Source organism: Solanum tuberosum, unplaced genomic scaffold (genome assembly GCF_000226075.1).
Source record: "Solanum tuberosum cultivar DM 1-3 516 R44 unplaced genomic scaffold, SolTub_3.0 scf00367, whole genome shotgun sequence".
In the NCBI taxonomy this organism is placed as follows: Eukaryota; Viridiplantae; Streptophyta; class Magnoliopsida; order Solanales; family Solanaceae; genus Solanum; species Solanum tuberosum.
The window spans coordinates 188,086-200,637 of record NW_006239293.1 but is presented as its reverse complement, the minus strand read 5'-3'; the positions used below and the strand labels follow the sequence as shown (position 1 = coordinate 200,637).

Sequence of the window (12,552 nt, the reverse complement as noted above, 5' to 3'; positions counted from 1 at the left end):
AGTCAAGTCGCAGGTCAACCGCATGTTAGCGGACACTTCGAATGCTTAAACCCTTCTCGAAGTGTAAATTGAACCCCGAACCCTCTTTGGTATTTTCAAATGATTTTTTCTGTTTAAATCTTTGAAAATTATAAGTTTTCTTAATTTCTTTAAAAAATTAAGTGGCGACTCTTTTTTAAGTATTTTTCTTAAATTGTTTTATACTTAAAATATTTCAAAAAGTGATTTCTCTAGAAATAGGAAAATTACGACACAACACAACCGATGCAACGTTTCATATTTGTGTTCCACCAAACCACTTTATCTGGTCAATGAGAGCTCGACATGATGATGTTTCATACTCAGGACGCTCGTCTCTTACCTTCTTTAATACATCCATGAGCCGTGACAATTTCACTGCAGCACCTATTTCTAAGCTGCAATCCTCAACTCTTATATGGTTAAGTTCAGGAACATGTGCAACAGATATTAATACAGGACAGTGAATTCTTTTAAGCCTGACTTCAATTCCCACCTCTGTATTTCCAACAACTAACTTGGCATTTGGAAATCTTGCTTTTAGATCCAACACATGTTGAAGTTTTAAAGGCCTGTGCCACTTTAGTCCATTTGATCCACTCAAACTTAAATAAGTCAATTTCCTTAATAAAAGTTCAGGAGGGAAAATAAGTTCTTTGCTGGTGTATGTGGTTCCATCAGTCTCATTGTGAAATGGCTTCCAGCCACAGCAATTGCTTAATTTTTTCTCGATGCTTTCTACTTCACTACTTCCAGCCTGCGGCCCACATGAACAAGGCTTACCCGTTGAAGGACAGATAAACTCACCAGTGCTAATGCCTTGTAAAGATGTTTTGGTGTACAACACATTGTTAGTTTTTGCGAATACTCGAAATGCATCAATAATCGGCCTATAACCAGTACATCGACATAAATTTCCTGCAAGGTTTTCTTCAATTTGCTCTTCTGTAGGCGGTTCTTTAGATGATCGTAGCAATGCATACATGGACATCAAGAAACCAGGAGTACAGAATCCACATTGTGAGCCATGCAAGCGAGCCAATGATTCCTTTAGATGTAGTGGCCATAGCAGGAGAGTCGGAAGAAAGTTGCATAAGGAAATATTTCCATCGAGTTAGATTTCTCACATGGTCACTCAAGTAATAGTTGAAAGTCACTTTCTTTGTTGAAAAAACTGTAATCAAGAAGAAAAGTGATTTTCTGAGATAATAAAAACTATTAGTTGAGTGACCATATGAGAAATGAACCCTATTTCCATCAATAAATTATGTAGAAAAACCATGTGAAGAAAACCAGGGGACATATGAAACCAACTATGTTACCTGAATTGGATGCAATCCAGCTTTGTTGCTCCCGATTCCCTCCACTGTGATGACATGCATCCCTTCCACAGAATATAGAGGAGCCAAGCATGCATTTATTGCATGGTGCCTATAGAGAAATTATGACATGAGAAACCAAATATGATTTATGTAAAATTTTGTGTTGGTCATATACTAACTCAATTGAAGAGATGTACCCCAGGCCAATCAAATTAGACTTCATGTTTACCAAATTATTGCCAATATTAGTATTACATTATGTTTTTTATCTCTTCACTATCCATGTTCTCTGTTAGTTTGTCTAACTAAGTCTAACTACATTTGCCGCAGACTCATATTCCACGTCCTAAGAGAACTTTTTGCAAAGTAAGAAAAGGTATTAAAATTAGCACCCAAGGATGTAGCCTAGTGGTCAATAAAGTGGGTTAAAAACCATGAGATCTAAAGTTTGAAATCCCAATGTTGACAAAAAAAAAAGCTAGATGATTTCTTCTCATCTATTCAAGTCTTGGTAGACAAAGTTACCCGATACCTGTGTTGGTGGAAGATAGCGGGTACCCCGTGAAATTAGTTGATGCACACGCAAGCCATGACACCAAGGATATACGAAAATGGTATCAAAGTCCAATGTACTAATAATATTACAACAAGCTCGTGTTCCTGGATACAAGAATGAAGACATCTTGCACATAATTTGTCATTTCAAGTTTTGGTAGTATGTCTCTTTTTATTGGTGACGAGTGTTTTCTTAAGGGAAGGGGGTTTATATACCAGCCAAAACCTTACATAGTATTAATGAGAAACAAGAAAGTGTATTCATTTTTCAAGAAAGCAGTTGCAGAAATCATTGCTACCCATTTAGTCATGCATACACCCACTCCCAAGCACAAAAGGGACAACACAGACTTATAAGAGACATAGATAGAAAGAGACTCACACGCATTTCTTTGAATTCTGATCATAATAAGAAACCATGACAGTGCATGCCCCACAGCCACCTTGACCACAGCCTAGCTTGGTACCTGTCAGGCCTATCTCTGTACGGCCAAAGAAAGAGCAACTTCAGAGAAACCACCTGAATGGAACAGAGAGAGATCATAGAAATCCAGATCAATTATCTGAACAGAAATAGAAACTACAAATTCCTGAAGAGTTGGCAGAAAATATAGGCTAAGAGGTGTAGTGAGTTCCGACGACAAGGAAAAAACATATCCATTCAAAATTATGGATCCAACAACTCGAAAATGGACACACAGTGTATAAGTGCGGGTTGTTTAACTTACTATTACTAAAGGGAAATACAAAAACATTGATAGCTAAACCAGCAAGCCACAAATACTAGAGAACATGGAGATAGAATTAAATAGATACTATTTGATTCTAATAGATAGAAAAGTGGGAAAAGGAAGAAAATGGTTATTCAAATTTTGAAATATATGTATTAAACGATAAAGAAGGTCATAAGATTAGAGCAGAAGCAATTTATGAAGTCAAAAGTAAAACTACAGAAAATTTAATTAATTACACATGCACTGAGATGAATGCGTCAATTTTTATGAAATTATAAAGAGAGTGAGAGAGATGAGAGAAGAATAAAAACCGAACATTTGAACAAGAGAGGACACTGCAGCAAAGAAATGAGCATCAAAAGAAATTATAAACACTAGAACGATGAAGTTTTACTAAAGCCGCATCTACATATCACATATCATTGATATCTATAGATGCATGTAATGGGACATTCAACTATGCTCAAATCAAGAAGCTACAAGGACTTCTTTGTTAGAAAGTGGTTTGGACATTTAAACACAGGTCAGATAATATTTGTACACTATTGATCTGAACTATAACCTCATGCTTTTCTGTAAAGATGAAGATTTACTAAAGCCGCATCTACATATCAGATATCATGTTTTTATTTCCTTTATTTTTTTAAACCGAGAACTCCCCGAGGGTCTGCAGCACACAGCTCGAAACTCAAAATAGGCCTGCCACTTAACTTCTTTTTTCCTTTATATTCCATAGCTATGCTGCGTGAGTGGAACTTTGCACCCCTAACCATGCATATTTTAAGAGCCAACTGCAGAAAGCTAGATTACAAAAGCTGCATTACAGTGATGCAGAGGATTGCAGTTCCAAAACGAATTCTTTCCAAAGCCTGAAAATATACTATATGAAATTATGAATAGTTGCAGATTAAAGTTAGCTGAATCCTTTAAGGAGTTATATTTACACTTTAACACAAATCTCCCAAATGAACATGTTCATTTGAGTCAAACAAATACAGGAACTCATAGCTACCCACTTGAACTTGACATAAGCCAGGTAAATCCTTTGACAACAAAAATTATACTATTAAAAAGAGTGTTTACTTCTTTATATTTTGAATACGGTAGTAAAAATTCTGGCTCCGCTGCTACTCAGCTCCACAAAAGTTGAATGCCTGAATAGTAGCATAATGTATTGTATTTATGAATTGCTCACCTAAGATCTTCCAATTTATTGATTGATTAAATGGTATAATCATCTTGTTTTGGATCTGTTACGAAAGAGGTCATTCTGTGTCACCGCAACCATAGGAGGAGGCGGAGTAACTTTTCCGGCCGAACCAGCTTTCTCCGGCGCGCCACCCGTACAGTTTGTGTGTCCATCACGAGCCGGCGCGTGTTCCAACTGAATCATTTGGGCCTTCATTCCCGGTGTGTGTTCGTCATTCCGGCGCATATTTTATTTTATTTTTATTTATTTGTAAATGAGTGTATAACTTTTTATTTTTAACTTTTCAGGTGATAAATTATTTATATTAAAAAAAAAAAGTCTTAACTTTTTAATCATATATCATATGTATAAAGGAAAACTTTAGGCCCGCCTACGTTGCGCCATCACAAACCAGAATTCCCTTTTAATTTATTTATTTCCAAAATTAACCTTCACCTTTCATGAAAAGTTGTGACTTTTTGCGACTTAAATGAAAAGTTGCGACTTGAATGAAGAGCTGCGACTTGAATGAAGAGTTGCAATTTTTTTGAAAAGTCGGGACTTTTATGAAAAATTGTGACTTTAATGAAGAGTTGCGACTTTTATGAAAAGTTGTGACTTTTATGAAAGGTTGTGACCTTTTCGAAAGGTTGCAACTTTTTCAAATAGTTGTAACTTTTCCGATAAGGCACAATAAACATTTGTTCACACTATCCTTTGTTATCTATAAATAGAGGGATTTCTTCTCATTTTAAAACAACGAAAATTCTAAACCTCTTCTTCTTCTTCTTCACAATTAAATATTTGTGTACTTTGATCATATTGAGTGACTTACTGACAACATTACTTATGTTATAGATCCTGATATGTATTTTTACAGTAATTAATTTATGCTTATATTATTAAGGATAAATGATACTAAGATGTAATAATTTTCATTTTCCTTTACATTATTAATGTTTGTTACTACGTAATCTTGTATGTAAGATAATATAGTGTTTTAGTTTTAATGACCGATATGTTTTAAGTATTATTTTATAAATTCCGTGAAATTAAATTCTCGCGCGAAGTGCGGGTAATTTTACTAGTTGTTATATAAATTAAAATCAATCAAATAAATTTAAAATAATTATATTTTTAAAATTGTTGTACAAAATTAAAATAAAAACAAATAAATTAAAATAAAAAAAGTACTAATTTATATATATATATTACACAACTTAGACACGTAGAAAATACGTAAGCAATGACGAATCAAGAGAAAAGACAAAGGAAGATAGGTAAGCCATGACGTAATAAACCACTAGTCTAAAGCGGACAAGAAAGATGACAAAAATTTGGAACTTTTTTCAAAGCCATGTGACGATGGGGCCCAAAGAGCACTCGACAGGTAAAAGAAAGACTACTCAACATTTTGAAATCCAAATTTCAAATCCTGAGAATGTCATCCTCGCCTATAAATACCAGACCATTTGCAAGAAGAAAAGAGAGAGCAAAGAGCAAGCGGAGCATAGCAAATAAAAAGAATTCGTTTACGAGTTAGCTTTACATATCGTTTTCTGTAAAAATATATAGACAACGCAAAGTTACGATCAAAGTAAACCACAAAGAAAGCATAAAAATCCATATCAAAGTAGACATGAATACAAACCTAAGAGAAAGTACTATGTAAGAAAATCAACTGCAAAGAAACTCTACCTAAATAAAGACAAACATGTAAGAAAACATAATAATAACAAGATTTATAAAAATAGACTAGCTTGTTTCACATGCGGATGTGAAGAATATCTGGCCAATACTTGCCCAGGAAGAAACAACAGTAGGACAAGAAATGCCCAGCTCATAGAAGATTTTCAAGAAACTCTGATAAATGTAGACGAATATATGTCAGATAACGAAAGTATATATTCAGTAGTAAGCATAAATACCATAGAAGGAGAAATACAGGATTCATCGGACTCAGGAGAAACATTAATAAACGAAATAGGATTAGAGAAGCTAGATTTAAATAACCTAAATGACCACACCTTTGTCAATATACAATGTGACCACAAATTTTCCAAAGGAAAAGGTTTAGACAACCAATGATGTTTTAATTGCACAGGATATCCAAGTAAAGATAGAAGAGCAAAATGCATGAACTGCTACTTAGAAGGATGCATTCGGTGCATTGATAAGATGTTCAATATTAAAGTCAAAGACGAACATGTTATCACAAAAATAAAAATCGCTAAAAGCATTAGAAGATAGGATGTATAAATTAGAAGAAAGAATGGGTAAACTAGAAAAAGGGAAATGAGTAGAAATAGAGGAAACTAGCCAAATTAACAATAAACCGCCCGAACTAGAAATAGAACTCTTAAACAAAAAGGAAGAGGCTATGTCATTTGAAGGATTAATTTGCAATGAAGATAAAAAAAATTAATACCATAAAAATCTTGACTAGAATAAAAATTCAAGACGATGAGATAGAAGCCCTCGCTCTAGTAGATTCAGGATGTACGAAGAGTATAGTAAATAGATACATTTTCCCCCAGAAGTAATAAAAGATTTCCCAGAGCCACAAAGCGCCATGCAAATGAACGGATCCTCTAATATATATGATCATTACGTTAGTAATGCAAAAATAAGTTTTCTAAACACTTGTGCAGACTTCTATAAACCTACCTATAAGTTAGAAAAAATCTGAGTAAGAGATCTAAATATTAGGGTAGACTTTGTTTAAGGATTAGATTTCTAACTACATAATAATGGAAGTTGTCTCCTTACTAGAGATGGAATAATATTCTCAAAAAACACTACTCAAACCACAATAACAACCGAATCTATTCCAACAAAATCTAGATATCTTACAGAAACTAGTGAACTTAGCCCAAATACTTCAAAAAGGTGCGACAAAGGAGAAGAATGCACTTGTGCGAAGATACATATTACAGAGGAGAAGGAAGAAATTGAACTATTAGAACTGAGCGTTTCAGATACAGAAGATGTGGAAAAGAATTACACCTTAATAGAAATAAATACAGAGTTTTACAACTTTAAAAAGGGATTACAACACATAGGAGTAATAAAGAATCAAAAGGATCTAAAAGAAGTAATTCTAATTCTAGATAAACTATAAATAATTGGAGAAAGACCCTTGAAACACTGGGACGCCAATCACATAACCTGCAAACTAGACATAATTAATCTAGAATACACGGTAAAAACAACCTCTATAGAATCAACAAATGAAGACCTGAAGGAATTCGAGGATCAAATAAGGGAGTTACTAGAAATATGAGTAATCAGAAGATCAACATCAAAGCATAGATCAACAACGTTCATGGTAGGAAATCATAGTGAAATAGTAAGGGGAAAAGCAAGAATGGTTATAAATTACAAAAGACTCAATGATAACACCCGAATGGACGGATAAAAGCTACCAGATAAAACAGAGTTAATAAATAGAATATAAGGAAAAAAGATTTTTAGTAAATTCGATTGTAAGTTCGGATACTGGCAAGTAAAAATGCATGAAGATAGTATAGAATGGACTGTTTTTACATGTCCAGAAGGACACTTCGAATGGCTAGTAATGCCTTTCGGACTAAAAACAGCCCCCAATCTTTCAAAGGAAAATGGATAGTATTTTTAGAGATTATAAAAACTTTATTCTTATATACGTAGACGATATTTTAGTATTTAGCAACAATATTAAAGAACATTTAGGTCACTTATAGACAGTCTATAAGCTATTTGTAGACAACGGTATCATAATTAGTAGAAAAAAATGGATTTATGTAAAAATCTCATAAATTTTTTAAGAGTAGAAGTTGGAGATGGAAAAATTAAATTACAACCTCACATAGCAAAAAAAGTCCTAGATATGCCAGATAAATTAGACAAGACTAAAGATTTACAAAAAATTCTAGGGATTTTAAATTATGCAAGGAACTTTATAAAAAACTTAGGAAAAATAGCAGGACCCCTATATTAAAAAATAGGGACTAATGGACAAAAGACAGTCAACGTAGAAGATATAAAGTTAGTTCAAAAACTCAAACATATGGTTAGAACCATACCAGACTTATCCCCCCCTTTAGAAACTGACTATCCAATAGTTGAAACGGACGAAAGTCTAGAAGGGAGGGGAGCAGTACTTAAAACAAAGAAAAATAAGTACGGAGACAAAAAGGAGGAAAGAATTTGCGCCTACCAAAGCGGAAAATATAAAGAAAAAGGAAACATCAGTAGTATAGACGCAGAAATATTAGCGATAATCTACGGCCTAAATAGTTTTAAACTATATATTATCAATAAAAGGAAATTTTAGTAAGAACTGATTGCGAAGCTATCGTAAAATTTCATCAAAAGATAGATGGAAAGAGTAGTAGTAAAAGAAGATGGTTAAATTTTTTAGATGCTACGTCAATATATAATATATCCCTGGAACATATCAAAGGGAAAGATAATTCGTTAGCGGATCAGCTTAGCAGACTCATGAAGACTAACTATTTATTTTCAGAATGAGTACAGGAAAAGATAAAGCCAGGGCCTCCAGCTCAAGCAGCACTACATATGGAATGGACAAAGACTTATATCTCCAGACTTTACTAAAGAACACCTTGTTCAAATCATAGACGAAATTAAACGAAGCAAGATTGAACACCCCAAGCTTTGAGAGACTGTATTTCGGAAGACAAAATTTAATATTTTACCCCCCATCCAACTTAAGTTTCAGAATAAAGCCAGAATCAAAGATAGATAGACCACACAGATGTTTGATAAACAATTTATGGATATCATATAACAAAGTACCACGAGACAATAGTTACTTCATTTCAGCAATGAATTCATTAAGCCATTATTTTACAGTAAAAAATGAAGACAAAAAGTTCAAGTTTTATGTGGTAGTCCAAGGAAGACTGGCTAGAATTTTCCAGACATGGACGGAAGTAATAGACTCAATAAAAGACTTCCCCACTCCCCTCTTCAAAGGATTCAATGACCTAAACAAAGCTCTGGATTACGCAAGGGGAACTCTTGGACCAAATTATTTTCTAAGCCCAGCCTTAAGTCAAATCACAAATCCTTTCCCACAATATAATATCCAGAAAGACACAGACAAAATAATATTTTGCGACCACTGCTCTACAATGACAGATGGCTTCAAAAGACAAAATCAGACCATTGAGAGGCTCGAAAAGGAAAAAGAAAAAATGATGCAACACATCTACCTTTTACAAGAAAGAATCAAAACTTTACATTTCGAAATCAACCAGACCCAACCATTACAAATAGAAGATCATCCAAAGGAACAAGGGAGTTCTCCATCTCGGTCTAAAATGGATAAGAAGGGTGTACATTCCCCAATGAATGTAGAAGAAGCTATTGTACCAGCTAAATGTACAACTAGTCTCGATCAAACGGTAGCGAGTAAAGACTTATCAAATCAGTTGATGGTTGACACTTTGCCAAAAAGTGTAAGAATATTACCAGCCAGTTTTAATACAACAAGAACTGCATAACATGGAAAAAGGACTAAAGGATTCTTGTTAAAAAGAAAGAAAGACAAAAAAATTGAACAAATAATACAAAATTCCCTCCATAAGTTACTTAGCGAAAAGACCAAAGAAATCATAAGTGAAAATCCAAAACCCGAACCAGAAACTCCAGCACAGAAGGTTTAGAAAGTAATGTGTACAGAAGTTAATACAATCCATCACTAGAACAATTTTCCCAAGATCCAAACGAAGACGACGACTCATGGATGAGTTTCGACTCCATAGCATTACACAACTTAGACACGTAGAAAATACGTAAGCAATGACGAATCAAGAGAAAAGACAAAGGAAGATAGGTAAGCCATGACGTAATAAACCTCTAGTCTAAAGCGGACAAGAAAGAGGACAAAAATTTGGAACGTTTTGCAAAGCCATGTGACGATGGGGCCCAAAGAGCACCCGACAGGTAAAAGAAAGACTATTCAACTTTTGAAATCCGAATTTCAAATCCGGAGAACTCCATCCTCGCCTATAAATACCAGACCATTTGCAAGAAGAAAAGAGAGATAAAAGAGCAAGCGGAGCATAGCAAAGAAAAAGAATTAGTTTACGAGTTAGCTTTACATATCTCTTTCCCCTTCAAAAAAAAGAGTTAAGTGAGTTTGTAAAAATTGTGTGAGTGTTTATTTTCTCAAGTAACTGCAAAGTCACTCGGGGAGTCCCGAAAGGGAAACCACTCTCCGACCACTATCAATGTAAGTAGTTATGTGTTTTCTAGATCTTAGTAGTTTCTCCTAGTTTTATGTATTGTTTTATATATATAGTACTACTGTTATATAATATAATATAATGTTCATACATGTACTGTTTATACTCATATAATGGGTCATTACTTATTCTTAGTAAATGGTTAGTTCCTTATCCTCTTAGTAACAACGATGGATTAACCTGTAAATACCTAGGGAAGTTGAAAGTCCGCCATGGTCAGAGAACCGAAGGACAGTGTATCCCGGGGTTTGGTTAAAGAAGAAGTTGCTAAGAACTTAGGCTAAGGAAAAGAGATGAACAAAGTTATAAAAAAAAAGGTAATTTTGGGAGAAATTACGTAGATTTAGTAATAACAAACTACCACACTAGATAAGGGAACCGGAGGAGGGAGTACTAAGTAGGATTTTACAACATAATTCAAACAAACTTATCAACCTCCCCAAATTATAAAGGTCATTTAAATAATAAATAGTTTAATTGGTAAATGGAAAATTCGTTTGGAAATAGAAAAGGTGTAATAATGAATTTGGGGAGGTTGATACGTTTGTTTGAATTATGTTGTAAAATCTTACTTAGTACTCCCTGTTTTATTATAAAACATATACTTAGACTGGTTTTAAGAGTCGCCACTTAATTTTTAAGGAAAAATCAATAAAACTATTCTTTCCAAAAGATTAAAAAAACAGAAATCGTTTGAAAATACTTAAAGGGGGTTCGGGGTTCATATTAGCATTCCAGGAAGGGTTTGAAAGCACCCGAAATGCCCGCTAACACGCGATTATCTGATAATTAATTATTTGGCTAATAAGTTTTAAGAATATACACATGGTTGACTAAGAGAAATTAAAAAAGAATTACTTAATTTTAAATTTTTTTATTTAAAATGGTTATCTTTTGGGGAGTTGAATTTTTGAAACCTCAAAATTTGTTTTAACAAATAAACACATAATGACAATTAAGTAGATAGGGAAAGAAGATTTGGGCCCAAGTCTGGATCTATCCGCCTAGGCCAGTACTTGGGCCTGATTTCTGCTTTTAGGGCCTTTGGCCCTGTAACACCCCTAAATACTAACCAAGAGTCGCATGTCGATTTACCGTTGCTTGATTACTAGAATATGTTTTAGTGTCATTTTGGGAACTTGAAGTGTTGTGATAATTGCCCACTTGCTTAGCATAAATTCTTATCGTAATTTAAGGATTTGTGATGGGGTGTTTAGGTAATATTCTAATTAGAATTATGTTTAAACTTTAAAAGGAGATGAGGGATATACATATAGGTATATATGTATGCTTTTTGGGCAGCCAACTTTTTGTTTGGGCAGTCCCTTTTGGTGACATCTGTACAGGTGATAAGTATCACCTTTGTAAATATATATTTTCACACCTCCTATAATTAATTTCGTTTTCCTCAAGTCTAAGAACATTAGAACCTTAGCTTAACAGAGTGTTCTTCAAAATCACAAGAGAAAACTTGGCCCTTTTGGCTGGAATTCAAGAACACACACTTCTTTTTGGTAAGTGACGAAATCTGTTTCTGAGCTGGGTAGTGTTTGGTATTTTATGCATATCTCTCGCTCTAGAACTTAGTTTACAGTGAGTAAATATGATTTGGAAAGTTAATTCATAGACCTACAACTCTTATGTTTATGTCAAACTCTGATTCAGCTGTTATAGACTCGAAATATGGGACGCAACATAGAACAAGTTTTGTCCAGATTTTGGAATTACAAATTCTGTATGAACAGCTGTTAGTGTTTTGACTATATCTTGTTGTACAAAATACATTTTGCGGTTATTCTTGTTTGTTTGCAACCCTTAGAGATGTATCTACATATTTCATGAAGGTTATAAAGTCTAGTTTTGCTGTTTTCCGTTTCAAATCTAAGTTGCGACATGAGGTACTAGGCTGGCCAGAATCACTGATTTGGGAGCATTGTTGTGTTTGTGCAGGCTAATTTTACTTGTGATGATGATCCTATTTTATATCAATATTATTGAGCTGCTAGGGATTAAATAAGTTGTTTATTGTATTTTAAAGGTTGTATATACTCGTGAACAAGTTGAGGACCTTGATACATTGGTTGGACTGTTTCCTTGCTAAAGCACTGAGGTTTGTGTATTACTTGCACTCTTTTAACCTCTAGTATATCTGAAATTGGATCTTGGTACCTTGGTTACCTCTTGTCACTTTGCATTGTCGTGTTGGTATCATTTAAGACGTTAAAGACGCTTGTGTAACTCGCCCACTTGTATGGATTGTTTGATCACCTGGCACTCTTGTTGGGACCTTGTCCTTCTTGTGGATGTGACTTTGTCACTCTTGGCATGCCTCTTGATTCGGATCATTTGCCATCTTGACTCTGGATTTTTAGTTCGTCTTAAGTATGGATGCTGTCCATTTTAAGTACGAATTAGAAATCCATTTTTAATATGGTTCTTGGTTCTCTTGATTATTGGGCTTGACCCTTCTTGATACAGGG

General features: G+C 34.2%; 1 long non-coding RNA gene and 1 pseudogene across 1 annotated transcript in view; one reads left to right on the top strand and one right to left on the bottom strand.

Moving 5' to 3' along the window:
* LOC102602901 (xanthine dehydrogenase 1-like) overlaps positions 1–4,046 on the bottom strand; it is a 17,188-nt pseudogene extending 13,142 nt beyond the window's left edge.
* A 7,419-nt stretch (positions 4,047–11,465) lies between these two features.
* Positions 11,466–12,552, top strand: part of LOC107063507 (uncharacterized) — a 1,321-nt gene continuing 234 nt past the window's right edge. Inside the window, exons 1-2 of the long non-coding RNA XR_001475379.1 lie at positions 11,466–11,586; positions 12,111–12,182. This is a non-coding gene — a long non-coding RNA (uncharacterized lncRNA). The remainder of the gene's footprint in view (positions 11,587–12,110; positions 12,183–12,552) is intronic.